The 27143-nt window shown below is 42.1% G+C and overlaps 1 protein-coding gene and 1 long non-coding RNA gene across 5 annotated transcripts in view; both read left to right on the forward strand.

The window, feature by feature from the left end:
• The window catches only part of LOC309368487, a 63598-nt gene extending 47761 nt beyond the window's left edge, over window positions 1-15837 (forward strand). Inside the window, exons 3-4 of the long non-coding RNA XR_014167778.1 lie at window positions 11174-11315; window positions 14490-15837. This is a non-coding gene — a long non-coding RNA (uncharacterized lncRNA). The remainder of the gene's footprint in view (window positions 1-11173; window positions 11316-14489) is intronic.
• A 1319-nt stretch (window positions 15838-17156) lies between these two features.
• Window positions 17157-27143, forward strand: part of BOC (BOC cell adhesion associated, oncogene regulated) — a 67020-nt gene continuing 57033 nt past the window's right edge. For 2 of the 4 annotated variants that reach the window (XM_081908382.1, XM_081908385.1), the window contains exon 1: window positions 24655-24900. The gene's annotated coding sequence lies outside the window, so the exon portion shown is untranslated. Of the gene's footprint in view, window positions 17296-24417; window positions 24517-24654; window positions 24901-27143 lie in introns of those variants that run through there. The other 2 variants (XM_081908383.1, XM_081908384.1) reach the window with 2 other exon arrangements.

Consider the following 27143-nt stretch of genomic DNA (forward strand, 5'->3'; position numbering starts at 1 on the left):
CTCCCTCTTATAAACTGAGTCCTCTATGAATAATTATTAAGATTTTTCAAATTATAACTTAAATATCCACAAAGTCTCCTGCAGACATTAATCGAAACAAGTCCAGGTATGAATTTTAGGGCACTGTTTTGTGAAGTATTCTCTGCATTTTCCCCGTGCTTTTTGAAACTCTTGACAAGTGTGATCTCTAATTGCCTCTAGCCAGTTCAATATATTCTAACAGTTTGTGTTGCCATTCCGTTTTTGTTGGCACAGTTTCTTTTTTCCAGTTTTTAGCAATTGGGATCCTTGCCGCTCCTGTGGCATAGAGAAATATTTTCTGATCTTCTCTTGCTATGCCTGTGCCTGTATGGCATAGGCAAATTTTATCATTTTCAATCATGTCTGATGTTCTGAATGTCTTTTTTTTTGGACCGAAGAGCTAAGTCGAAAATGTTTTAAGAAAATAAATAAATACAGGGTTGCATTCTAATTTGATTAGGGAAACTGGTATTTGGATAAAGTGTGAGTTTTTGAAGGAACAAGTTATGCAGGAAAGACGTCTTACTGGAAATGGTGGAATTTCTATGTACCCCAGCTTTAAGCCCTTTCCTGTATGGTTTTTCATTTTCATTTCTTTAAAACTAGCACAGTACACAGGCAGCACACTGCACGGCCATATATCTGGATAGACACTCAGTTACTGCTTAAAACCTATCTTAGTCTAAAGGGAGGTGGTTAAATTTTATTACTTAAATTTACAGTGCAACAAAAAGGCTCACATTAATCCTGATATATGTGAACAGATCTCTGGATTCCAGTGGTTGCCTCCATCTACTGCTGTTGTCCACTGCTGCTGGTTCGAAATGCTTTCTTCCAGTGGCGTAGCGTGGGTTGTCAGCACCCGGGGCAAAGCAAGTAATTTGCGCCCCCTAACCTGTGGATTTGCGCCCCCTAACCCTAACCCCCAGATGTTGCGCCCGGTGCGGCCGGCCCCCCCTGCACCCCCCATGCTACATCTGGGGTCACCTGTTTGTTCCTGCTAAGTTTCATCACATAGTACAAATTTGCATTGTAGGCAGCAGTCCTGTACATACTTCCCAAATCTGAGAGTAAGCCCAGTTGAATTCAGTGGGCTTTGCTTCTGAGTGGACATGCATTGTAAGTTATCCAAACTTAACATATGTGGATATGCAGGTTTTAGGGAGAGGGGACTGAACTATTTCCCCTGTTCTTGGTCCATTTAATGTTTTTTTTTGGGTCCGTTTCTAGGAATGAAGTTTTTGTTCCCTAATTTGTTTGGATGGTAGTGAGAGATACTACCTGCACAGAAAGTGACAAACTGAAAAAGCCCAGTTTTGTTTTATTTGGGTGGGGAGTGCCCAGGGTGGGGGGAGGTGCTATGGAGCAGGACAGGATTTCATGAATCTTTACAAGGAGTCTTTTATCCCTTAACTGGCCTCACATAATTTCTGGGCTCTTTTATATACCTCTGGAGCACCACTAAGAAACATTACACTGCCAGTGTAATTTACAGCCTTCTGAGCTACAAGGGAACTGAACTGAAACATATTTGCAGGGGAGTTTGCAGCTGCCATTTCCCCATTTTTAGCTTCACACTGTTCTCTCTTCTAGTGTAAATTACGTTTTTGTTCTAATTTGAGGGGCTTGATGGCTCATCAGTTCATTCATTTAATATATTTATATACTGCTTAATACGTAGGACAGTTTCTAAGCAGTTTACAAATAACTAATACTATATTGTAGCAATTAGACAGAGAAACCGTCAGTGTGTTGAATGTTGAACAAAGCTACAACACAATGCAACAAAGCAATAAAACGCCCCCAGATGAAAACACAGCAATGTAGTTTGGATGTGCTGGAGCTGATGGGAGTTGTAGTCCAGCGAACATTAGGAGGGTACCAGGTTGTCTACCCTGGATTACAGCATGCAGTCAGAGCCAGTTTGACATTTTACTACGCGAAGTAGGCTATTCTGCTGCCAGTCTCCCACCTTCCCCTCTCTGTGTAAGCTCTGTGTTCTGTGTAAGCTCACATCAGATTTCCACAATAAACACATGAACCAGGGTAACTTCATGGCTAAAGGGATAATTTTATTTTGCAAAAATGGAAGGGAGCAAATTATAAAGCATTCTCTGTTACACAGCGCTGTACAGCTAGTAGAATGTGTGTGTGATCCGTTTTTTGTTTTAAAGAGAGAAACCATTGCCCACAACTAAAGTAGATGACTTTTCCATAAGTCTTTTGTTATTGAAAGTGGGGTACAATAAATCAAGGGGACTTACTGTCAAGAAACCCAGAGTAATCTTACGTTAACACTACAGTCAAATCCCCAGGACTCAAAAATGAAGAGGAGGAAGGATATCTCAGAGGTAAAATAAATTATGTGAAGGAAGCCTTAGTGCAGATGTTCCTCAGTTCAAACCCCGTAAGAACAACATAACTGAGTGATCACTCTGAAAGCAGAAAGGCTGCAGCCTGCATAGTCCTGTTTGGCTCAGAACATTCCCCGCCCTGTAGTTCCATCCCTCCCCTGCACGCACAAAACTCAGAAGAATTTAAGCATTGCAAACCTATTTAACTTTTATTACACCAGCAAATTCTAAATTCTTTTTTAAAAATTACCTTCTGAGGCTTTTGGTAGATCATCAATCTTTACTTCCATTTAAAATGAGGATAGTGCTACAGAGTCAGTACTTGGACATCAGTGCCCCAAACAGATACACAAGCACACATGGCAATAATTAAGCTGCTTCCCCATGTTGCAGTTCGACATCTCTGGTGGTATGTGTGTGAGAGTATGTGCCAAGCCAAGTGTACAAGGCCATTCCTTGGACTTTCTCCACCTCATTGCCATCTTGAGATCCAAGTATATCTTCAGACTTCAGTGTTTTCTCCACTATCAAACACCTTGAGCCGTATGATAATCAGAAGAGGCCTGGTTGGCAGTGAGCCATGACAGGGCCTTCTTGGTAGTGGTTTCCCATGTGTAACGCCCTCCCTAGTGAGAGGTGTCAGTCTTCCTCATTAACTTTTAGGAGATTTTAGTAATAATTATAATAGTAATAATAGTCCTGGCAGGTGCCAGTTGAACAGAAAATACCCATTCTTGCATATCCACCCATCTGTAGTATCTGTAGGGCTTCTGTGAAATAAGGAGGAGGCATTGGCATGTTCAGGGGAACCCCAACATTTTCAGAAATAGTTTACAAAATCTTTAGGTGGGGAGGCCTAAGTGTGTAAAAAGCCACAAAATAGCCCAATGAAGACTGAGAATACTTAGTGGCCACAGATGCTGAATACTTGTTGTGGGAGACAGATGGAAATACTAGGTGGACTAGAATAGAATCATAAAATCACAGATGTTTAGTTGGAATCTCCTTTCTTGAAACTTGAATCTATTGGTACGGGTCCTAGCCCCCAGAGCAGGAGAAAACAAGCTTACTCCATCTTCCATGTGACAGCCCTTTACATATTTGTAGGTGGCTGTCAAATCTCCTCTCCGCCTTCTCTTTTCCAGGCTAATCATACGCAGCTCCTTCAACTGTTCATCACAGGGCTTGGTTTCCAGACCCTTGATCATCTTGGTTGCCCTCCTCTGCACATGTTCCAGCTTGTCAATTTCCTCCTCCTTCACACTACACATTTAAAGCACTTCTGCCTATCCTTGGCTGCTGCTTTTCTATTCCTTGGCCCTGTCTGAATCTTAAAGTCTGTGGTGTTTCTGTCTGTCTTTACGTCTCCCTCTTCTCACCGGCCAGGATCAGATTTCATTCAGTAAATGAATCATAGTCTAGTGGAAACTCCCTATGAGCTCTGCCAACAATTGCAAAGTTGATGAAAGAACTATTTTTCAGCCAGAGTTTTGAGGAGTTTCTATTGGCTCAGTCCACTCTAGGCAAAGGCTGTCTCTTGAGCTGAGACCTATGGCTTCACAGTTTGCAGAGAAGTATGTTTAAATTCCCAAAAGCGATCCAGTTGTGGTTTAGGCAGTGCAGGTTGCTAGCATTTACTAAGGAGAATGACACCTGCCAATGTATCTAATATCGTCACCAGGAGCTTTGTATCTCCTGGTTGTTATTCCAGGTAGTCGCACCTTTGATATTTCTAAAAATGCTGCATTTGTTTCTCTGTTTTGTTCCACAGCATCTGATATAAAGGTCCATACTGCCCCTGATTCTGGAGATAGTGCATAGCCATCCTGGCTAGTATTTTATTTTGTCAGCCCTTTGTCCTCCAACATTCAGTTTCATTCAGTGACCCTGGCATCTAGTATTGCAAGACAGGGTGAATAATCTAGTCACTTGGTTCACTTCAGTCATGCCCCTCGTTTTACCATTTCTTTAAACTAAAAACGCCCAAATGTAACCTCTTCTCATAGGAAACATCCAAACATTGGATTTGCACAACTTCTAGTGTTAGGTGAGAGAAAAAACTTCCCCGTATCCAGTTTCTTCACAGCATGCATAATTTTATACCCCCTCATTTGTTTACTCACCATTTCTCTGAACTATATTAAAAAATCCAAATGTTGTCACCCTTCCTCATTTGGGAGATGCTCCATCCGTCTGCCCATTTCGGAATTTTTTTTTACCATATCCTTTTTGAGGTGAGATGAGCAGAACTATACAGAGGATTCCAAGTGTGCTTGTACCATAGATTTAAATAATTGTAATATAATATTAGCAGGTTTATTTTCAGTCCCTTTTCTAATGATTCCTAGTGTGGCATTTGTATTTTTTAAAAAAATCTTACTTAAGGTATCTGCTATGGCCCCAAGGTGTTGCTCCTGGGAAGTCACTGCCCGTTTAGACCCAATGAGGCCTCAAAATGCATTACTTTACACTTGCTTTCATTGAACTGCCCTTGCCATTTTACTGCCCATTCACCTAGTGTGAAAAGATCCTTTCATAGCTCTTCACAACCACTTTTTGATTTAGCTTACTGAACAATTTGGTTTCATCAGCAACTTGACTACCTCCCTGCTCACCCTTAATTCTGTTGTTGTCGTTGTGAACCGCTGTGTGGTCTTTAGATGAAGGGCGGTACTGTATATAAATTTAATAAATAACAACAACAACTCTAGATAATTTATGATCTATATAAAAAGCACAGGTCCCAACATCAATCCTCAGGGAGCTCCACTTTGACATCCCTCCGTTGGGAGACTCTCTGCTTCCTATTCCTTACCTAGTTACCCCCATGACTACTAGTCTGACACTCCAGCCACTATGCCACGCTGGCTCTCTACAGTACATAGGCTAACGGTTTCTGCAAGTTAAGTAATTGTTGTATGCAAAAAGGAGGGAAAAGTAGTCCTAAACATTAAGATGTTTTCTGTGGCCGTCTTCTGGAAGGCAACCGTAGCACCAGAAAACAGAGGAGTGGAAGGGGACCTCATTTTTAACAGTGAGGTTTCCGGGACGCTGCTAGATCTTTTTGGTCATTGTGAGGCCTTGCAAGATTGGGTAGGAATGTATGAAGAAAACAGCACTTCTGGCATACAATGTTTCCTTCCTCCATTCCACGTAAACTTTTCTTTCCATTGCTGTGCATCCGCAGCACACACAACCTGCCACAGTCCCACCAACATGTTTCTAGCATTCTACGCGCAGAGACAGCAAGAGAAAATTAGTTGTCTCCCATAATTCAGGGAACCGTTTATTTATTATTTGCCCTTGTATTTTTAGCCCGCCCTTCACCAAATGGCCCTAGGGCAAGTTGCAAAAATGTAACAAGTAAAAACAAATAAATCTTACATTGAAACGATAAAATAAAACCACAAAGCAACTTAATGACAGAATAACAGAAAAGCAGTGCAGTGCTGTGCAGAAGGAAGGAAGGAAGACATCCGTTCAACTAAAGATCTGGATAGAGCGCTTAGAAAACCACCTTTATGGAACAAATGGGCTTACATTATGGGGTGGAGGTAGGGAAACGACACAACAAAATATTGGGTCATTTGACCTCAATGGGCAGTTTTACTTGAGTAGGATTTGTTTCCATTTCCAAGCATGATCATTTAGGAAGGATTAATGTGCTTGACTGGGGATCCTTCCTTCATGTACAGGTGAAAGAACATGCAGTGTTATCATAGTCTAGGCCAGGGGAAAGCTCATGGATCTTGGCCCTTTCCATGAGCTTGAAGGTGGTGTACAATGTGGTACAGTGGTACCTCGGGTTAAGTACTTAATTCGTTCCGGAGGTCCATACTTAACCTGAAACTGTTCTTAACCTGAATCACCACTTTAGCTAATGGGGCCTCCTGCTGCTGCTGTGCCGCCGGAGCACAATTTCTCTTCTCATCCTAAAGCAAAGTTCTTAACCTGAAGCACTATTTCTGGGTTGGCGGAGTCTGTAACCTGAAGCGTATGTAACCTGAAGCATATGTAACCTGAAGCGTATGTAACCCGAGGTACCACTGTACTTTAGAGATGGAGAACGTGTGGCAACTGATATCCATGAGCCCTCAAGCACCTGGATCTTGCCTAGTTACTACACAAAACTCCATTGTACGATCCAGACATCTATCTGGATTAAGAAAGATATTGCCCAGACTCAAGTAAACATTATGGTATATTAAATAAGATGTTTGTGGGTTGCCTTACTTTATGTACTTTATCCAGCTGGGGAAACCTGTATGACTTGGTTGAAAAAGTGTATCAGTGTACATTTACTAGTGTACCTGCATCACTTATCACTCTCTCTTCCTGTTTTTGCCCTTCCTAATCTAGCACATTTTTCGCCTTTCCCTTGTGCCTGTGTGTCTCCTCTGTTGCTTCTCTGTCTTGTCTGACTGTATTTCCTGCCTTGCAAGGATTCAGAATTCCATCCAGCCAACTTGGCTTTCCTTTCTGCTGCCGTGTATGCAAAATGGAGCAATGAATGCAAGTGATTGATTAAAGAAAGAAAAAAGAGAAAGAGAAAGAAAATGCTTTAGGCCCAGGTTTGCTGCTTCCACCCCGCCCCCTAAAAAGGCCTCTTTTTTTTTTTAGCTTGGCTCCAAGAAAATTATCTCCAGTAGTTCAAGCCAGCAGAGGCCCTGCATGGGCCCAGTGTTCATAAAGCCCAGGTGTGTTATAGCTCTGCATGGCTGTCAGCCTTAGAACATGAGCCTCCCTTAGAGCAATGTACTCCCTGCCAAGTGATCGGAAAGAACCGTGGAGGGCCAGCCAGGGCAGGTGTCGGATTTCTGCCTGCAGAAAGGAATGAAGTTGTGCCGTCTGAAATCCCACAACTTGGGAGAGCCACAAACCTTATCAGGATTCAGATTCTGGCTGCGATAGTTTTCCTTTATTGAACTTTCTCTCTCTCCCCCCACCCTTTCTTCCCCCCTCTCATCTGTTTTCTTTGACACTGGTCCCAGGACCACTGCCAAATCTCTGATCCATTAGTTAGGTGCCTTGCTGACTGAAGCACAAATCAGGATGGATCCAAACGCAATTAGCAGCTGCTAGCACCTCATCTGGAAGGCATTAGCTTGGATTAGGGGCGAGGGGAGAGAAAAGAGGGAGCGACTGGAGATGCCAAACTGAATAAATGCTAGCTTATTTTGATCATATTTTGAAACACTCTCCTTGCAGCCGGTGACGCACATAGAGGTGGCAATGTAAGCAGGCAGGGATGGAAACGTGCAGGGTAGGATAGAACGGTTGTGCCAACTTGCCAGCTCCTTTTAGATGCTTTAGAACCCACATGCTCTTTTGAATGATGATTATGAAGTAAGATGGTGCTGATGATGAGGCGATATGAAAGCCACAGTTGTGAAGGGCAATTTTGGAGCAGCAAATTTTAGCCCCATTTTGTCCCAAAATGTCAACCTTGAGCCCTAATGTCGGCAGCTCCAGCCTCCTGTGGCGAAAGGAACAAGAGAAATATCTCCAAGGCAACATGCAGGTAAACTTGACACATTATTCTCACAGATAAAAGAGAAGGAATTGGTCCCGGAGCTTGTCATCCAAAGCCAATTCACATCACCACCACCACTTAAATTCCTTAAACCAAGGGAGACCCTGTATCCTTCCAGAAACTGTTGTACTCCAACTCACATCAGCCTAACTCAGCATGGCCAATAGGGATGAAGGGAGTTGTAGGCCAACATCAGAAGACCTACAGATTCCCCAGCCCTGATTTATAGGGTTTTTTGGGGGGGTAAGAATTGGGCTTGGACCTTTTAAGCAGCACGGGACTAGCCTCCCTTGCTGTATAGAGTATCCTTAACAGGAAATAGTGTTATTGGAAGACATTTGTAACTTCTGATTGCTTTGCAATCTATTATGTTACCATACCCTCCAACATGGTGAGCCAAAACCGGGACATGCATCTTCCTTTCTGTGCTCCCATGCAAGTCACATGACCAGCATGAGATGATGGTAAAAGGTCATGCTCTTAAAGGTAAAGGTAAAGGGACCCCTAACCATTAGGTCCAGTCGTGACCTACTCTGGGGTTGCGGCGCTCATCTCGCTTTATTGGCTGAGGGAGCCAGCGTACAGCTTCCGGGTCATGTGGCCGGCATGACTAAACCACTTCTAGCGAACCAGAGCAGTGCACAGAAACGCCGTTTACCTTCCCGCCAGAGCAGTACCTATTTATCTACTTGCACTTTGACATGCTTCCAAACTGCTAGGTTGGCAGGAGCAGGGACGGCACAACGGGAGCTCACCCCATTGCAGGGATTTGATCCACCAACATTCTGATTGGCAAGTCCTAGGCTCTGTGGTTTAACCCACAATGCCACCCGCGTCCCTGTCATGCTCTTATGGTGCCCCAAAACATGAGTTTGGGCCACTGCACAAGATCACAGCCTTGGAAAAAGCCCTGAATGCACAATATCACAACACCCAAAATGGCCACTGTTCTCTCAAAGGGGAGGGGGCAGGGGAGATGGAAACACATCACCTCCCTAAAGAGAACATACTGGTAAAACTTGAAAATTTAGAATGAGTTACTGTAATAGAAATACAGAGCATCTCACTGTAGTGAGGTGATTGTGACCAAGTGACCTGAGTGCTTGCTCAGTCCAAGTGCTGTTGATGGGCAGCTTCAAGGCCCCTGATCTGTCTCTTCTTATGCTTCTTTTTCTTTAAACTGGGCTTGGACTGGATATTTCCTTCAGATAGGGGATAGTCCTCAGTAAATCAGGACCTATGGCCACCCTACTGAGGAGTGAGAGGCCACAGCCTGAGAGTTACAAAACCTTTAATAAAACTTAACATTGGTTTAGAGAAAGCGGCACTGTGAGCGATCCCAAAATCGGGAAGCATGTAGGGGCTGTCTGGAAGAATAAACATGACGACCCTAACTTAATAAAGTGAGGCATCCCTGCCAGGGAAAAATCAGTTTTCCCATTCTGTGGTGCATATTGATTTTAAGGGGCTCGCAGCTAACCTAGGCCCAGACATTCCCAGCAGGAGAGATTGCAATTAAAAAACATTGGCAGTGGGTGGCACACGGCTAATCCCAGCTCACACCAATTTTTGCAGAAGGCAAAGCTGCGTGCCATCCAGAATTGTGAACTTTGCCAAGTCAGTGAGAACTTTGCTGTGAATACTAGTTTCGGCTCCAAGCAACACAGGAAATGTGTATGTGGACTGTCTGTGTTGGTGGTACAGTAGCAAGTTTCTTAACTTTTTAAACATATTTTTTAATGAAAAGATTTTTTTTTCATTACTCTTGTAGGAATTGAAGCCGCTTATACAGGTAATCAGTGTCTGCATTCTCCTACAGAGGAAGATCAGTATCTTTTCTGAGTACTGCCACATGTGATCTACAAATAGGAACACTCCTGGTGGGTCTCAGTGATGCTAGTAAATTGAAGCAGCTGCCATAGATGTTGGGGTTGTGGGAAATGAGAGTTCAGGGTTTACCATAAGAATCAAAGACCTGCTTTTGGATATATTCAGAATTAAGCTTCAAAAAAGCAATGCATTCAAAGTGCATTTGCTTTGGTGACTTGCTCTTGAGGAGTAATCATGAGGAATAATCACACATGGACACAACTTAGGGAAGATCTACAACATCACCAGCATACCTCTCTTCTCCTGGGATTTGTCTAAACCGGGGCATTATCATACAAAGAAGTTCAGATATTTTATGTGTGCAATTGGCACATGATATTCCACCCACTACTGTTTTTTTCACTTACCATATACATTGCTATTACAGTGCTTGTTGTTTATAACACTGGGTGGAGCCTTGCAGAAAATATCCTGAATATGTTGTGTACTCATCTCCTGCTTAAAGGATTGAACTGTAGTTTGCTTGTTCTTTAAAAAAAAAAAGATTATTTTTTACACAGTTCTGATTTGACAGAACTGTGTGAGATCTACATAATGAAAACAAATTGGGGTTGCTTAGTGCTCTCACTCTCTGTGTGTGTGCGTGCTCTGAATTTTCTGTAAATTAACATAATTCCATTCTCCCACACTTCTCCAATTGATGTCCAACTTCAATTAAAGCACTTTAAAGCACCTTGGGATCCAGATGTGTTATACCTGCAAAAAGTATTTTAGCACTAAATAAAAGACTACTTTTTTTAAAAATAAACAGAGTAATAAAATGGCTCCCACCACCAGAGTTAACATTGAATGTGTGCTGAGGTTCAAACGAGCACACCCACAACAGCTGTGCAACACTAACTGGTATGAACAGAACATAGTGGGGTGTTCACATAAAGAAAGCCCAATATTCTCAATAGTGTGGAAAGTTGATTGCAATTCTGCTTGCATCATAAAAAAGGAAGAGCAAATAGGGAGTGGTGCTAGAAGCCACTTATTTAGAAGCTGTCAGGCTTCATGTTGTTGATAAACAAACCCATTGCAACTGCCACCAGAATGCCATGAGAGCTGATGTGGTGTGTGGTGGTTAAAGTGTTGGATACGGCTTTATAGCAGGCATAGGCAAACTCGGCCTTCCAGATGTTCTGGGACTACAACTCCCATCTTTCCTAGCTAACAGGACCACTGATCAGGGATGATGGGAGTTGTAGTCCCAAAACATCTGGAGGACTGAGTTTGCCTATGCCTGATTTATAGGACCCATAGGAACATGCCGTTAGCAAAGTCACTTAAATTGTTTTGGTGCTGTTTTAGAACGATGCCTCAGACACTGCAGCAGGAGCTAATTTATGGAAGAATGCTAGCAGGAGTCTTGTTCTCTTTTTCATTTTATAAGATATTCTTGCCAATCCCAGTCTGTACACAGCAGTGGAATTTCTTCAGAATTGTGAAGGAGAATGATGGCCTAAATAAGCATTGGTTGCTGAGCTACTGGACTCAACATCAAGAAGGAAGAGCATTTGTTTTGGGTGGTCCAGGTCAGTAAAAAGTTGGATCAATGAAATGAAATGAAATGAAGCAGAGTAAAATGTAGGCAGAATATCTAAGAAGTTTCTTAGAATTAGCTCCAGGAAAGAAATGTTTGTTAAAAGTTTTGAAGACTGTCCATTCAATATTGTGGGCCCCAGCCTGTGATTGATATCTTCTTCCTGACTGACGTTAGACTGGCGCCTTTCTTGCTGAACTTCAGGCACATGGCAAAAACTCTTATTCCAGCAGGCATTTTAAGGTAATGTTTGGTTTGATGATGACGTTTTATTATTTTATTTGCTATAGGGTTTATTTTTATATACAGTACATTGCTTAGAAATGTAATTAAGCAATATATAAAGGTCTTAAGCAGGACATTTGATTCTTCTGCTTGCTTTGAGATGGAGGCCCATATAGCGCTTTAGAGATGAACCCAGCGGGTGGTATAGCCAGGAACATATTACTTCATTTCATACCCATGTAACAAAACATGTGTCCTTAAAATATAGGTAGACTGTTGAACCAACAACTTTACCTGTTGCTGTCTAAGAGGCAAAAGACATGCAGTTATATCTGATGGGCTTGCTCATCCTCTTGTAGTTGTGGTTTTTATATATGGATTTAGAACAAGGGCCCAACTTATCCCAAAAACTCATGAAAGGTTACTGTTAACATGCCCCTCAAAGCTATGTTTCTGCCTGTCCGAAAGGCTTTATTGTAGCTAACAGCAATGCTTTCTTCTGGGGGTACTCATGGGTACTCAGTACCGGCACTGCCCCAGAAGAAAAGCACTGGCTAACAGGATTGCTGAAAGGTGCTGTCCATGTTGAGGGGGAATCAAGCAGGCAGGGGCCATGTTAGATCAACAGCTTAGCTAGCCTAGCCATGCAATCCACCTGCTGTCCCTTTTCTTTGGCTATGTACCACACTGATTTCAAGTTTAACTTATTCATCCCAGAAGAGCCAGGACAGTGAGTGTTCCTAATGTTATGGGGGAGAAGGATAATACTACATGGAGGTGCTGGTTGCCACCAGCAACAGTTGACTTAGAGCCCGGTGCTGTGGGACAAGTAGGGACAAGGAAGAAATTTTATTCAGTTCACATTTAAGGGTGCATCTATCAAATTTACACTTTCCGGAACAGTGCACAAACTGAAAATTGAAATTCTCACTTCTCATTTTTTTTGCAGGGCAGTTCTCTGCTTAAGTAGTTTTACAGAAATGCATATATGAAGGCAAATGCAAAATGCAGAAACTGCTTTGAGGTGTGTTTTTTCTACGATCAAGACGTATATAAATTTTATGAAACAAATTTTTATGAAACAAATAAACAGATCTGTTAGTGAAAATAACATACAAAATGCTTTATAATAGGGAAAACTGCTTTGCAAAAATGTGTATGTTCGGCAACAGTACATACAAAAATATGTATATCAGGAGAATTTGCACTAAAATGTTGGTAAATTTTCACAAGGACTTTTTTTTTTTAAAAAAAAGACTGTAAACTTACATGGGTATGTGGAGACTTGAACTTAAAATTGAAAAATGATAAGCCAAGAGAAACCAAAATGGACAGATTCAACCAAGAGAGTCAACAGCTAAAAACAGGACGAAGTAAATACTTCCCACATTAAATGTGGGAGGGGGGAAATCATAGCTCAATGGTAGAGCACATACTTTCAGTGCAACAGATTTCAGGTGCAATCCCTGGTATTTCCAGTTGAAAGGGTCGATGAAATGCCTCAGCCCAAGGCCCTAGAGAACTAATGCCAGTCAGAAAAAGCATAACTGGGCTAAACGGATAGTCTTGCCTGATATAAGGTAAATATTCCGTATTTCAATAGTGACAAATACTAGGACCACTAAGGACGAAATCCTGAACACACTTTTAGAATATGCAAACGAAAGAAGAGCCCTGCCAGATCAAACCAAAGGCCCATCTAGCCCAGCAGTCTGTTCATACAATAGCCAGCCAGATGCCAACTAGATGCCAATGAGAAACCCACAAGCAGGACTCAAGCACAACAAACAGCACTCTCCTGTTTGTCTTCTTCCACCACAACCAATATTCAGAGCCACGCTGCTTAAGTAAGTCCCACTGTGCATAGTGAGCTTACTCCTGAGTAGAGAAGTATAAGTTTGCTCTGTAAGGGGTATTTTACAGGGAGAGGTTGTGGTTGTGAAGGTTAAAATGTCTTCCATCGGTGAAGTATCTGTAATGCAAAGCAGCCTTCCACGAGTGGGTAAAATCTGGCATACTTGATGTAATGAAGTGGGAACATGATCAGCCAGAAAAGACAAAGAAAGGGGGAAGGGAGAGTCAACTTGAAGATGAACTAAGGAAGCTGGCAAGTCTCTTTCATCTCATAGTCCAAGGGTTTGCTAAACCCATTAACATACTTGCATGAACCCCTCCCTAGCAACTAAGCAGAGAAGAGACAATTTGGTTCACTTCTGCTGAGGCAATGTGGCGGACAGGAGCAATGGGATTTGGTCTGACCTAGCAATTTTGTAGGTCACCATGCAGTCCATGGAATGTTTTGCGTTGCAGGGAAAGAAAGAGGCAGGTGTTTTTTTGTTTTGTTTTTTTGAAAAAGAAAGATTTCTTTCTTCTTTGAGGTGGGCTGAGGGGACTTAAAACACTGTGGAGATTTCCTGACATGCTCATTGCGGTGCCTCCCATAGCTCTAAGTGCGGTAACCAGTGCATAGGTTGGTTGGTGGGAGATTTCTCCCCACCACCACCCCACATGATTTCTGGGGGATTCCTGACAGAAGTCATCAAGGCTGCCTTTTATCAAAGCTATACACTTTAGTAAGTCTGTTATTGCTCACACACAATGTGCTTCATGTCGGATTAATCCAACTATGATTCACACTCAGGATGTGAGTAGAAGGAGGGCAAGACAAGTTGAAAAGATTAGGAAAGTTAAACAACCTCACATCTTGAAAATGGAATTTATGTTTTAAAATATAAACTTTAGAAGCAAAGAAACATTGAGCCTGCATCGTTCAAATTTCAAGTTTGTTAAGCTGCAAAAAAAGGGAGGAGCACTGATCATAGCAACAAAGACAAACAGAAGCAAATAAATACATTATGAAGTCACTGAACATGATAGACAAGGGCCAGTTAAAATGGCCATTCTTAACTGTGGTGGACTGTCTTTCTTTCTTTCTTTCCAGATTGTATTTTACAGAGAGGCCAAGTTATCTAGATAGTTTGCTACAAGCACAAATTGTGACTTACCATGCCTGCCACACAACACACTTTTGGAAGCCGCTATCAGATGTTCTAGTGAATGTACATGGAAGAGAGAGACCCTGCCCCTAACTTATATTCATGGTTATAACATTTGCAGAGATTCTCCATAGTCACAACTATGCACGCAGAAGATTCTGTCTGCTCATGGTTTTCACTTTTGAAGACAAAGTTGCTCAACACTGCAGCACCTTACAAGCCATGTTGTGAATCAAGATGAGGTGCTCAATGCAGTGTCTTCCCATACTCTGTGGGACTGATTTCAGTTTATGAGGCTTGGTGCTGCGGACAAGATTCTTTCAATGATGCATGCCAGTTGGGAAGGGTTGATCAGATGGGTCCAGGCTGTGGTGAATGTTTCTTTATGTGACAGAGTGGTGCCTTCTTCCATTAAACACTTGTGAAGAAGCCCACTCTAGATCCTATGGTTTATAACAACTACCACCTGGTTGCAAATACCAGGTGGTAGAGAAGGATATATTCCTGGAGGATATATACAGTATTACCTGGTGTCAGGTGTGGTTTGGGGGCTGATTTATGACCCATATTGAGAGTAATATAGAGAAGGTGTGACTTTGCATCTCAGTCTCTTGGCAGCTCTTGATACCATTGACCATGGTATCCTCTTGGATTGGCTTTGTGGAATGTGTATTGGTGGGTTCCGATCCTACTTACAAGGTCATGTCCAGAGTGTAGCATTGGGAAACTGTGTTTCAGCTCCATGGTCCTTTCACTATGGTGTGCCACAGGATACCATCTTGTCCCCAGTGCTGTTTAACACTTTCATCAAGCCACTGGGCGCAGTTATTCAGAATTTTGAGGCAAAGTGTGATCAATATGCTGATGACACACAACTCTACTTCCCATCAGGCACAGCCAAGATGGCCAATGGTCAGGTATGATGGAACATCTATGGTCTAAAAGCACATAATGCAGCCATTTTGCTGAAGCTAAACAGTTGTCTGTGTGGTCAGTGCCTGGATGGAAGTCTGCTTGGGAAAGCTATATATTAGGGATGGGGAGCCTGTAGCCCTTCAGATGGCAGGCTGCTGAGCTCTACATCCAAGAGCACAATGATCACTTCCTCAACTGAACCAGCAATGTTCCTAGTGGAGGAAGACTCTATGCCATCTACTTTTTCTGCAGCAGGTGAGTTTTTTTCTGAAAGATCTTCTGTCCAGAAAGAGGATTTCAAACCTGAGACTAGAGAGCATTCAGGATGGATGAGTTGTTAATGCCTGCAGTTATGTCAACCTCCCAGCACCTTCGAGCTGCCTACAGGCATATTAAAACATTTCCAGTTGGGTGAAAAGTTATCTGCCTTAGGTTTAAAAACCATGTGTAAGAAATAACTATCTTTAACTTTTTTTGTACTGTTTTAAACACTGTTTTAGTTGTTCCTACGCAAGTCTGTTCTGCTTTCTTCAGTAAAATACCATGTTGTTTGATTTTTACACCAAGGCAGATCAGCCAGGATCAATCCACCAATGGAGGATTTGAAAACCCAACAAGACACTTTTGCAATGTGTAAGTAAACTCCCAGAGTTTCATTTACACAGCCCCCTCTGTCTTTATCTTCTCTAATTTCTTGTTTAATTTTCTCTTGCTTTTATGTCAAAAGATGTCTAATTCCTGAATCCCTTCTCTAAAACTCTTTTCTAATCTCTTCACTGACCAAACAAGGTTTTGTTTGTTTGTTTAATTCCAGAGAGAAACTATCCCATTTCCTATGGATTATCAAACGAACAAATAGCCTTATAACAAAAGTAAACAAAGTGAAACCAGCTTCTAAAGTCTTTAAGCTAAGGGCTTCTCATTCACTTCATTCTGAAACTGATCCTTGCCTCTATTATAGCAGTGGCAGTGACTTCTGATCACTTCTAATGCAGGCTGCCTCCCTCAGATTAGCTGGTCTTCATAATGAAATAATAAAAGCTCTCCTTAATCATCTCACCACCAACATGTTCTGGAGACCCCCAACACGCCAACAATACATTTAAAAAAGGCTTTAAAATGTATTCACTGGTAGACATTATATACACATTACCCTACAGTTGTTATTCTCTGTCCAACTCTCACCCAGATTCTATTTTCATTTGGGTTATTGGTTGCCCAAACTCAGTATTTATTTTTCAATAGTTTTAAAATCAAACATTTTGACAATATGAAATTCACGATTTGGGTCTTAAACAAAGAAACCAACTCACAGTGCAGAGGACTTTTTTTGTGGTAAATCAATACCGTACATTTCCACCTCTGAACTTCTGCTAGCTGGAAGCATGTAATTATTTGAGTTCCATTGTTAGAGATAAAAACAAATCACAAAATTCAGATCAGAATCTGACTTTGTCATAGTTTATGACTATTTGGATTTGGGGTTCTGATTTGGGGTGCAGTCTCGTCCCCTCCCCACTTCAACTATCCTGTTTATTTGCTCATTCAGAATTAGATGGCCTGGGAGGGTGAATAAATTCACCATAGCAGGATGTATGAGAAATCTCACTGGCACAACAGCCTGAATGAGCAAATTTAAAGGAGCCCGTTTCCCACTGAGGATCTTATCGAAACACCACTGTTCAATTTCTTTTCAGCACCATCTTTCATCTGGAGTGCTCCTGTGCCCCCCACCTTCAGCAACACAATATCAAACAGCTGGAGTTTTGGCAGCTGTGAGGATGCAGAGTTTTGAAGTAACTGGGGAAGCAGAGAGAAGCCATCCATTTTTGAGCAGTGAGTTGAAAATCTTAAAACTGTTTTTGTTAATCAGTCACTGATGTTAAATAGATGTTAACACTCTGGAAAAAAAAGGAAGCCTTTGTTAAGGATTCAATCGACCGACCCTTTTAAAGGTGTATGGACAAAGTATAAATTAAAATCACAGAATATACAAGCCAGGGAAAATAATGATTATAAAATATGGTAATCCTGCATGCGAATCTAAACAAAATTAAAGGAACACGAAAGAAGAAAACGTTCAGGCCTTCCAACATACCAAAATTCCCCAAGCTTAAAATCTGAGACAATCTGATTTGTTTTGATGAAAGGTCATTTTGAAATATAACTACTTCATTTCTCATCGGTATAGCAGAAATTATGCTTCATTCCCATTGTTAGACATTATAAGAGTTAGCAGTGATAGAAACAATAAGCTTTTATCTATATGTGGACAGGATGTGAAGATTTCCTGGTCCCACCTTGTTTTACATATGATGTAATATTCTTCAGACACACTCTTGCCTTCCAAGGCCGTGTCTGTACTATTGTAGTTTCAGATGCAAACCACATGCTCAGAAGTCAGTGTTAAAATGCTTGCATGCAAGTTTAAACCTCCAAATAACAAAGATTAGATGGTCGGAATGGCATTTAAGAACATAAACTTTTATGGAGAACTCATCCTGTTGTTAACTCATCCTGTTGCTGACATATGGAAGTGTTTACCTCCAAAATACCACAAAGAACATCACAGTATAATACACCTCTCAAGGGTGCTGTGGCAGTAAATTTCTTGCATCAGCGTGGGGTTGGACTTGATGACCTTTGAATCTCTTTCCAGCTGTTAGATTCTATGACCCAGTGACTTCTTCTGTGCCTTGAATAGCTGTATGGTAGAGAGAGGCTTGCCAGGTGTTGCTTTCCCCATCATTTCAAAGGCATGGTGGGTGATGCTTCACCTATTGAATTTATTTCTACCATGCATCCAGCGAAAGCATGGGAATAGCCTTCCAAGCCAGAAGCTGGAAATTACTGTGGGGATAAGCTCCACCAAGGGGCTTATACAGGGCAAGTGTCAACAATGAAAACTCCAGAAATCAGAAGTTGCTGATATTAGACATTCTCTGGTATCTTAACAATTTGTTTTGAACGCATAAAAATCATTGCCCTTCACCCACTTAAAGAAACAACACATTACAGCAGAAGGGGCGGGGGGAAATACAATATTGAGCACATTTCCCAGAATCCACCACAAAGATTGTACATACTTGTCAGACACCCTGGCTGATTCACTTGTAGCTTACCTCTTTACTTTTGTTTTTAATCCTAGTTAATCCCCACTCCCACAGTAGGATTGAACCCTGGGAAGCTATACTGTACCAGAAAGGCAAGAAAAATCAGAGACTAGTAGAGACAACATTCTAGGTGTGAATATCTGCCCTGGGCTATTAAACTGATTGGCCTTCTAGAAGGCCATTGGCATGGCTCTCTAACATGAAATAACTTTGAACGGTGGGCGAGATGGTTACAAATTTTGGCATTACCTAGAACTCATTCCACACTTGGGTGTGTTCATATACAGTAGTTATTTAAAAAAAAAAAGAAAGCAGGAGATTTTCTCGAATAATCTCAAGGAAGGTGTCTGTGTACAAGAGACTTCACCCTCCCTATGCATTTGAAGCACATTAAGTGCACCCTTGAAGCACACAGCTTCCCTCAAAAGAATCCTATGAACTATAGTTGTTAAGGGTGCTTACTCTGTGAGGGGTAAACTATGACTTCCAGATTTTTTGGGGGAGAAGCCATGTGCTTTAAATGTATGGTATGGATGTGAACAGTGTCCCAATAGATGTTCAGTGTAGACCAGTGTGGGGAACCTGTGGCTGTCTAGCTGTTGCTGTATTATAACTCACATCACCACTGACCTTTAGCCACACTGGCTGAGGTTGATGAGAGTTATAGTTCAATAACCTCTGGAGGGCCACTGGTTCCCCACCACTGCTGTAGACCAACCAAGATTTATCGGACTTGATCTTAGAAGCCTGCCAAACTCTTGTGGGCCTACAATTCTGAATATATGTTGTTTCACAGAGCAGGAATCCATGTGCTACCTACCGTGAGAGGATTGCAAAAAGCTAGCCAGCAGTGCAAAAGGAGTTTACGTGAATCTACTTTCAAAAATGGCCACATGTGAAACCCCACTAGTTAGTTTAATGAGGTTTTTCTATTCTAAGCAAATCACTTAAACACAACAGAAACTCTGAAGAAAGCATAGGAATGTACTTTAGGCCAGATTAGATTGTTCATCTGGTGCAGCATTGTCCCACGTGAGAAATTCAACACAAATAAGGTGGCAAATTTTGAGTCCATTCACGCAAATAGAAACTAATACCAACATAAAAAGAGACTTTCTCTGAATGTGAATACTGTACACACATTCTTGTTTGTGAACAGTACAGGGAAGGAGGAATCTATAACATGGTTCATCTTTATTCCCACCAATACTGTCTGGTTTTTGTGTGCGTACTGAGGTGTTTCATATTTATATATCTTTTAAAAGTGTTGCCTAAACTACCTTATTTAAAATAATCACCACTGCCATCAAAAAGAGCTTCCACTCCAGTAAGGGAACAAAAATGTTGTTTTATCACCTTCCATAGAAAACATTAAAGCAGGGGGGAAAATTACTGCTTCAGGTCTTATTTGTTTTCCCTGGATCTTTTTCAAAGTTTTGATTCCTGGGTAATGCAAGTTAATGTGCACACAACTTGTGCCTTTTTGCAATGTTCTAGTGGTGTTATGTAGAAAAACATCTCTGTCTCCCATTCTAGAGAATCAAAGGCATGAAGCAGCTTTGCAAGCTGAATCAGTATCAAAGAACTCACATTAATAAGGGAAGGAAAATAGGCTACAAGCTTGTTCATTAAATTAAGTTCAGATTATACTCCCTCGCCCTAGACAGTTAGATTAGGAGTGTGGGCTCATCCAAACTTCCACTTGTCCTGTGCCTAAAAAGTACAGGTCCAAGCAGTTTTCCCTTTGCCCTGCGCGCTTTCTGCTGGAAAACCTGCCTTTTAGCAATAGATCGGAATGAATGGCAATTCATGGGAAACATTATTGAAGTTTGTTCTGCTAAAGATCGGGTTTCCTGGGGAGAAAGTGCAGGGCAAACAGAGGTGTGTCTAAGTCCTGAGTCGTCATCGTCGTCATCATCATCATCATCATCATCATTATTTATTATTTATACCCCGCCCATCTGGCTGGGTTTCCCCAGCCACTGTGGGTGTCTCCCACAAAAATATTAAAAATAGAATCAAACATTAAAAACTTCCCTAAACAGCACTGCCTTCAGATGTTTTCTAAAAGTCAGGCAGTTGTTAATTTTCTTGACATCTGATGGGAGGGCGTTCCACAGGGCGGGTGCCACTACCGAGAAGGCCCTCTGCCTGGTTCCCTGTAACCTCACTTCTCGCAGTGAGGGAATCGTCAGAAGGCCCCTGGCGCTGGACCTCAGTGTCCAGGCTGAGCAATGGGGGTGGAGACGCTTCTTCAGGTATCCTTCAGGCCAAGATCTAGCCTGTTTCCTGCTTAATATGAACTGTGAGCCACATTTATTTGAACATGGATTCCCCAAACCCTCTGATCCAAATTCTGCTTTCAAATAGGAACTCGATGGGGATCATGTGGTCAGGGAGATATTGCGTTCAGACAAATACACCATCTCCGTGTTCAAAACCACTCTTATTTATATAAATTATTGGGCAAGTTATTTTGTTCTAAAATGGAGTCAACTTACTCCATGTTTTACTTTAAAATCTCTTTATAACACAGCTCTTATCCTTGTTTTGTGATTGACTCTACTCATGGCCAGGTCACAGAACAAGCTATACTTGGAAGTTCTGAGACAACTTAGACTTTGGTTGTAGACCAAGTGAATTACATACTTAACCAGATGTCACCAGTTGAGGTCTGAAACAGTTTCATAAAAGTCTGGTGATTTTATTCTGGGTTTAAAAACCTTTATGTGAGTTGGAACAAATTAAGCAGGATAGTGAAATAATGAGTTTTAGTCTTGCGCTTCACTATCAGTATCAGCCTACTAGAATCTCAAAGGAATCTCTCTCCTAAGATTTAGCCATGTTTTCAACCTCCTGTGAGGCTTCACTAGAAGTGGAGGCATGGGTAGATAGACATACAGCTCAGAGCAGTTTGGTGGATTGTTCCCCCATCCCATTTCTAATTGCAAGACTTTATTTTTATTTTTTTTTGTGGCCAGGTCTCAAGATCTGAAGACAAAAGTGTGTAAGAATGCAAGAAGAGTTCTATTGGATCAGATCAAAATGTCAGGTGATACATATTGGGGGGGAAACTTCAAATTTCACACATAGGCGCATGAGTTTGAACTGGCGGTGACAGACGAAACCTTGGAGTCTTAGCTCAATGAAGATGCTGACCCAGTGTGCGGCAGCTATGAAGAAAACAAATGCCATGCTAGGAAAGGGATTGAAAGTACGGTAAAAGTTGCAATATCATAATGCCTTTACACAAATCTATGGTATGACTGCACTTGGAATATTGTATATTCTTCTGGTCGTCCCACCTCAAAAGGGATATTGTGGAGATGGAAAAGTTTCAGAAAAGAGCAACCAATGATCAAAGGGTTGGAGCAACCTCCCAATGAGGAGAGGTTACAATTTTAGTTAAAAGAAAGGTGAGTAAAGGGGGACAGGATGGTGGTGTATACAATTATACATTGTGTGCAGAAAGTGGACAGAGAGACATTCTCTCTCTCTCATAATTCTAGAACTTGGGGACATCCAATGAAGCTGAATGTTGGAAGATTCAGAATAGAAAAAAGGAAATACTACTTCATACAGCGCATTGGTAAACAATGGAATTGGCTCCCACAAGAGATGGTGATAGCCACCAACTAGGATGGCTTAAAAAGAGGATAAGACAAATTCATGAAGCATACATCCAGGATGGCTATGTTCAGCTTCTGTTCAGAGCAATATGCCTCTGAATACCAGTTGTTGGGAACTGTAAGTGAGGAGAGTGTTGTACACCCAGGTCCTGCTTGCGGGCTTTCTGGTAGGTGACTATGAGAACAAGTTGTTGGCCTAGATGCCAGTGTGGTTAAGAGCGGTAGTCTCATAATCTGGGGAACCGGGTTCGCGTTTCCGCTCCTCCACATGCAGCTGCTGGGTAACCTTGGGTTAGTCACACTTCTCTGAAGTCTCTCAGCCCCACTCACCTCACAGAGTGTTTGTTGTGGGGGAGGAAGAGAAAGGAGCATGCTAGCCGCTTTGAGACTCCTTAGGGTAGTGATAAAGCGGGATATCAAATCCAAACTCTTCTTCTTCTTCTAGATGGGCCTTTGGCCTGATCCAGCAGGGTTCTTATGCCTAATAGCCATTGATAGACTAACCACCATGAATTTGTCCACTATCCTTTTAAAGTCATTCTAAACCAATGACCATCACCATCATGACCGTGAATTCCATAGGTCCAGGATGAGTTGCCATATCAGATGGAGAAATCTGATTAAGAAATACTTTCTTTTGTCACTTCTGAATCTACCAATCAATTTTACTGGGTTACCCTGAGAGTGCTTCTGGACAGTTGCTGTTTTCCAGTGGGATTCAGTCACATACCTCCAAGGGCAGCTTGGGCAATTAAAGAGCATTTGGTGCTCTTGCATAACAATCCTTCCCCCTTTGCATATTTTGCAAGAAGAAAAATTATGGGGAAACACACTGGAAAGTGTGGGATGACAGTTGCTTGACACAATGCTGTATAACCCTCCCAGAGACACATCAGAATGAATGGAATAGTCAGCACTGTCTAACCACCCTGTGAACTTTGTGCAAACAAATCAGGATGAATGCATAATAAGTGGGTCCTGTGGAAGTGGCCTGAGTTCTTATGGGAGAAGAAATTCTCTCTATCAACCCTTTACAACCCAGCTAGATTGGTGGGGTATAAATAATAAAAATATTATTATTACTTCTAACCCTCCATCATGTTTCCACCTTAGCTGGCCTTCCTCTTGCATTATGGCCCTGCGAGCAAATCAGTGAATGCTAGAAAGTTTGAATATACAGTCATACGTCAACCCTCAGGTTGAGCGTTTTCAGGTTGCGTCCTGCGGCGACCCGGAAGTACCGGAAAGGGTTACTTCCGGGTTTCGCCACTCACGCATGCGCAGATGCACAAAATGACATCACGTGCATGTACAGAAGTGGCGAATCATGACATGCGCATGCACAGACGCGGGTTGTGTTCCTTTCAGGTTGCGAACGGGCCTCCGGAACGGATCCCGTTCGCAACCAGAGGTACCATTGTAATCTAACCTTTGCGTAAACTTTGTGCAAGCAAAACTGGTCGACCGCTCACTCAGTGCACAGATCCTTTGGACCTGCCTACACTATCAAATTCCCTGTGCAACCTGTCCCCTCTTGTTGGCGGGCTGCACCCTCCCTGTTCCTGTCCATAGCTTGTAATATGCCATAACCACATTGTTTAAATTTATAAACAAATAACTTAAGATGCCCTGGGGAAAGACGCGATGGCCCTCAGTTCTACCATCTCGCATACGCAATGCACACCCGCCAACCCAACATTCAACAAACTTTCTTATGTGCAATCGAGGGAAGCGATCCAAGGGGGCTTCTGTTGGTGGTGCTAACTTTCCAGGACAAGGGGAGGTAACTTGTTTAGTAGGAGCCGCATCTAGGCAACCTCGTGGGTCTCTCGCCCCCCCCCAACAGCGCGGCAGATTGTTCCGAGTGATCTGCCCTCTCTCCACATCCCTGCCTAAACAGCCTGCTGTGATCAGTCTAGTGTGCTCTAAAAAATGAGCCTCCGCTATAGTTAAAGACGCTGCTCCTGACTCCCCCCGCTCGCCTCGTTACACCCCCTCCCAGCCCAGCACTGATGAATAGCGATCGGGAGCTTTGACGGAGGACTGTCACATACCAACTGCAGAAAGCAAAGGGGTGGTATGGAGGGAGAGGGAGGGAGGGAGGGAGAGACCCTCCTCCTTTCTTTGCAAAACTTTTCAGCCCAACTTTCCCAGCTTCCGCTTCTCTCGGATTGGCGAGGCCGTGGCGGAGGGGGGGGGGAATGTCGGTTTTCCAATGCGATCCCCTGTAACATCGCCTTCCCTTCTTTAAACCTCAGGTGCAAGAGGGCGATCTGCTCTCATCCCGCTCCGGACTTCTTCTGGGGGGAGAGAAGGTGATTTTTTTGAGTATACTTTCCTTTTTCTTTTCCCCCTGGCAGTTCCATTTCCCCCTTTCCCCTTCTGCGGCTCCTCCTTCTCCCCCTCCTCCTCCGCCAGGGGAGGCGGGGGCAGGACTGGGAGGCTTCGGAGCCGGGTTAGCAAAAAGAAGGGAATTGTTTGAGAGTTCAGTCATCCAAAAAACCTTCTTCCATATGGAGGCTCCGGCTGCCTCGATCCCAGTGGCTTTCTCGGCTCTCTGCAGTTTCTTCTTCCTCTTCCGCTCAGCTTTGTAGGGAAGCTGCGGACTCTTCCTAAAAGCCGCCTGCTCCCAAGTACAACAGCCTCCCTTTCTCTCTTAAACCTCCTCCATCCAGATTCTCAACATCAGCTTTATTTGGGTGAGTGCCTAGTTGAACTGCCCGGGCTGGGAGCTCCCCAGTCTTGGGGTTTGAGGTTCTTTGTTGCTGTTTCTTTCCTTATCTTTAAAAACTCCCTTCTTTTCCTTTTTTCCTTTTCTTTTTCGGTAACCGCTCTCCCTTCAGCATCATCAGAGATTTTGGCTGAGGGAAGCAGCAGCAGCAACAACAACAAAACAACCCCAAAGTTTGATTTTAAACAAAATCAAACAAAACCGAGGAGCAGAATAAAGTCATAGGCTTCCCCGTGTAACAGTAATTTGTGGTGTTGGGAATTTGGGAGGACAGAACCGGGATGTTTGGTTTTTTTTCCCTTTTTTGCGGGGAGATGTAGGATGAGTTTGATAGTTTATAAGAAGTCAAGAGTTTCCCATGCTTCTTTTAACTTTCTCTGGTTTGTGCAGGTTTGTTTTTCACTGGGCAGGTGAGATTTGCAGCCTGGCTGTTTCACTTTTTTGCCATCATCTTGGCAGTAATGGAGGACCTGGCAATTGCTCTGTACAATTCAGCTCCAGCTCTTGCCAAAAGTCCACCAGAGATTGCAATGTGTTTCTTTGTGGTTTTTTTTTAAAAAGGAAAGAAATGGGGGAGAAATAAACTTTATCATCTTAGTTCAGGCTTGTAAGGCAATCTAGGAAATGCCTTGTAGCAAGCCTGCATCAGTAGAGTAGATTTATTTAAAAGTTTTTTAGAAACTTGAAAAGATGGGGGGGGGAGCATGCAAATGTTTCAGCATCTTTTTCTTGTGACACTGCAGGCTGCTGCAACATAGAGAATGCATGAATGAGTTTGCTCAGAGTAAACAAGTTTGTTGTCTGCATTTGCCTGTTCAACTGCTTATTTTGGTAAACTTTTTGTTTCCATCTTTAAATGAAAAATAAATTGGCGGTAGTAGGTAGAAAAGCATTTTAGAGGATTTTATATCTTACATGCCTTGTTTTGGTTGTAAGATTTTGTCAGAGACTTGTGATTGAGAGGTAAAAGTTATTTGCAGGAACTTCCCAGTTCAGCTTTTCAAAAGGATATTTAACACTTGCTAATAAAGTGGGGAGAATCCTTAAGTAGCAAAACTTATGTAAACACCTTGGGCATAATCCAGCTGCCGTTAAGCCCTTTTAAGATTTAGGGATTTCATTGGTAGAGAGTTCTGCACCTGCTTAATTCTCCACTTGGTTTCAATAGGTCAAAAAGGTGCTTACTGTTGGCTGGGTTGTAACCTTGGTGTTCTTGAGAAATATTTCCAAGAGCCCTCATTTCTGAAATACTTCAGTTAATTAAAAACTCTTACTAACATTTTAGTTTTTTAAAAACTGGATGTCCATATATTGTAATTGTATATAGCAAAACTATGTTGATATTGTGCTTACGTTAAAATTGTAAAAGTTCTAGGTAAACTGGGATTTTCCTGAGAATTATGGTATGACAAATCTAATTTTGAAAAACTTCCTTGTGTTTTTTTATGATCCCAACCCCATTACTTCAAAACTACAAACCTTCAGCTCATCCTATATGTATGTACAACTCCCTATGAGTTTTTGGAAGTTAAATATATATATATTATAGTTTGTTTAAGCAAAGGAAAAATAAGATAATATTTATGTGAAAGATGCATAGCTGGAAACCAAGAGTTGTTCACCACTCTCTGTTGAGCTCCAGGCTTCCCAACCACTTTCATAATGAAACCTGTGGAAGATGGTTATGTCCTTGCTTGTAGCTAAAGAGTAAGGTTTAAATTGCATGTGGCTGTTTCTAACAAGGATTCAGATATTATGACAGCTATCTAGGAGATTTGTGTCTATTTAGGTGTGGATTTACCTCACTGTGGGTTGTGTAATGGAACTGAACTGTTCTATAGCAATGCACCACATGTTCTGTTGGGGGTCATTGTTTTAATAATCAAATGTTTCCCCAGCTATTTTTATTGATGTCTGTGTCTGTGTCGTTGTTGATAACTGATTTTTAGAACATCACTGACTTAGTCTGAAAGAATGAGAGTCACAAAACAGAGAGAGTTTTTATTGGTCCTGCATCTGTTGTTGAACTGGTGCATACTTGCTGAATAAACCTCAGAGGCACAACCCTTTTTAACGTAGAGTTGACCCATAAAGAATACCACCCTAACTACTTGTAACCAATGAAGGATATATAGATAGATGATAGATGATAGATAGATAGATAGATGATAGATAGATAGATAGATAGATAGATAGATAGATATAGTCTTC

Source organism: Podarcis melisellensis (genome assembly GCF_964234715.1).
Source record: "Podarcis melisellensis genome assembly, chromosome: 4".
Classification (NCBI taxonomy): Eukaryota; Metazoa; Chordata; class Lepidosauria; order Squamata; family Lacertidae; genus Podarcis; species Podarcis melisellensis.